Genomic DNA, 2,550 nt, shown 5'->3' on the forward strand with positions numbered 1-2,550 from the left:
ATAAAAGTTGCATGTGTGTAAACAATTATATATATATATAATTATATATAACAATCGTAATATATAATTCAATAGATCATTTGTTTTTGTGAAACATTACATAATACAAACCACTAATAACTGATGATATGTGTAAAAATCTTGAAAAAAACAAAACATCTTTGTAAAATTAAAAATTATTATTAATAGTATCAACATTACTGACTTGCAAGTAATGTCGTACGTGCATCACATGACCAAAGTTATGTGAACACCCGCTTTCAATGAATGTTTTTCGCTATTTCAGCTAAATCCATTTGTAACAGGTGCATAAAATCAAGCTTACAGCCACTGCAGCGTCCTCGGACAAACATTCACATTTGTACATGCTGCAGTGACACCCACTCTGCCGCTCTCACAGAATGCCACCTTTCCAACAAATCAGTGTGTCAAATTTCTGCTTTGCGAGACCTTTCATGGTCAACCACAAGTTCTGTTATTGTGAAATGGAAATGTCTAGGAGCAACAGCTCGACCACAGGACCACTGTGTGCTGAAGAGTGTTACATGTAAAAAGCAAAGATCTGCAAAGATCTGTTCACCATGCATTTCATGAAGCCTAAGTTAGTTTTCTGGTTTAAGCTGGTCTCCCATCCTGTTCAGGTTAGTCTGTTTTGCCAAGTTCAGAAGGGTTTTGGGCAATTGACCAGCTAAAGACCAGATTGGCCTGCCTATAAGAATAACAAACCAGCTGAGTCTGATTTAGTTGGGGTTTTTTTTAGCAGAGCTCACATTACCATGTGTGATACAAAGTATTGGTGGGAGTGATGTAAAGCGTGCTGCCGCTGGACTTTAGGGAAGTGGAAACCCATTCTCTGGAGCAATGAATTACACTTCACCATCTTGTAGTCTTATGGATGAATATTGCTTGGGTGAATGCCAGGACAACGCTTATAGTGCTTTCAGTTTAAGCTAGACCCCTTTGTTTCAGTAGTGAAAATCTAAAAAAATATACTGTATATATATATTTTAATTTAGTTTTGCACATGTGCTCATTTTTGGGACATACTAGATTAAACTTGCATGATTTAAGGTTAAAAAAATATATACTGTACATTTTGGAAGCACCTTCTGCCTGAAAACCAGTTTCGTGCTCATGTTTTTAAAGCACCTCTTTCTGAAACGCTCTGCTCTGATCGGTCTGCTGGTCCAGTCTGTTGCGATTGGTCAGCCGCTTAGAGTATTTGTCGGAAATGTAGCACCCCTACCATAATTGTGTTTTAGCTCCCGAGGCTTACTGTAAACAGTATTAAATCTAAGGTAACTGTGGTGTTGTTACTGGAAGTCTATAATTTTTCTCACAATAAAAAAGCTAACAAACTCTCTTCTCAACACAACAAAATCACTATAGCCAACTTTTCAACATCATCCAAAATGTTCATGAAGTCAGATTTTATTTAGGCCTTTATTCACATATAAACACACATAGAGCACATCAAATATGAAAAACGGAAGCTGAATCATCAATGATTTGTATGTCAGTGATGAAGCAATATTAAAAACCTCAATCAGTTGGTATCTGCATTTGCTATATATGACGGTATCCTTATAGGCCCCCCTGGTTAAATATTAAGCATACTAGTGAGTGTGTGTGATTAGAGAGTTTTATATGTGCATAGAATGCAGCAAAGCTGAATGTTGAATCTATGTTTTAACTAATAAAACTAGAGGATTTTCGTGTGAATTGCAATGGGAAATTAAGAGCTGCTCCATTGTGACAAATGCTCATTTGCTCATTGTTTTCTACAATAGATTGCATATAAATTTCCACCTCATCCAAAGTCATATGTAATTTATGCAAAACCTCAAAGCTTTAACATGGGGTGAAAATCAACCCACTGACAGTTTTAAATCATGCCAATTCCATGGGGNAAAAAAAGCAGATTTGGCAGCCCTGCATTCTAAGTGTATAGTGCAAACCCTGTTTAAACTAAAAAAGGAAATCCTTTTGGTGTCCTGTTTAGCAGACAGATACTTTGGAGGAGCTAAAGTTGTTGTAAAATATGTGAAACGGCATATGCACACTGATTTTAAGGAAAATATATAAATGGTGAGCCATCTTTAGACCATACAAGACATTGTCAAATTTTTTTAACAACGTTCCAGTGTCATAAACCGATGTCACTTATGTAAACACAGAGACATGACACCTGCTCGGCATGCAGGAACTAGCCTGAATCAGTCACATCCATCCGTGTGTGTGTGTGTGATGTTTGCGATCTGCATGCAAAACATCTACTAGACCTGTCTGTTAAAACGTGTGAAGGGGAAAGTCAAGTACAACAAATTTAGCCACAAATTAGTGCTTGTTCCTTATATGTAAAAATGAACAGGACAACTTTATAGAGAAAAAAAACCAGCATATGCCGGTTAGGTATGTTTTAAAGCATGTCAGCTGGTTTGAGCTGGTTTAGCCTTGTCCTTTAGTTGGCCATTAGTTTAAGCTTGGTTCAGTTAGTTGGTCCTCAGCTGGTTTGATAACAGCAACAACAAAGATAATGAATAAAACACC

This window comes from Puntigrus tetrazona, chromosome 15, assembly GCF_018831695.1.
Source record: "Puntigrus tetrazona isolate hp1 chromosome 15, ASM1883169v1, whole genome shotgun sequence".
Lineage (NCBI taxonomy): Eukaryota > Metazoa > Chordata > Actinopteri > Cypriniformes > Cyprinidae > Puntigrus > Puntigrus tetrazona.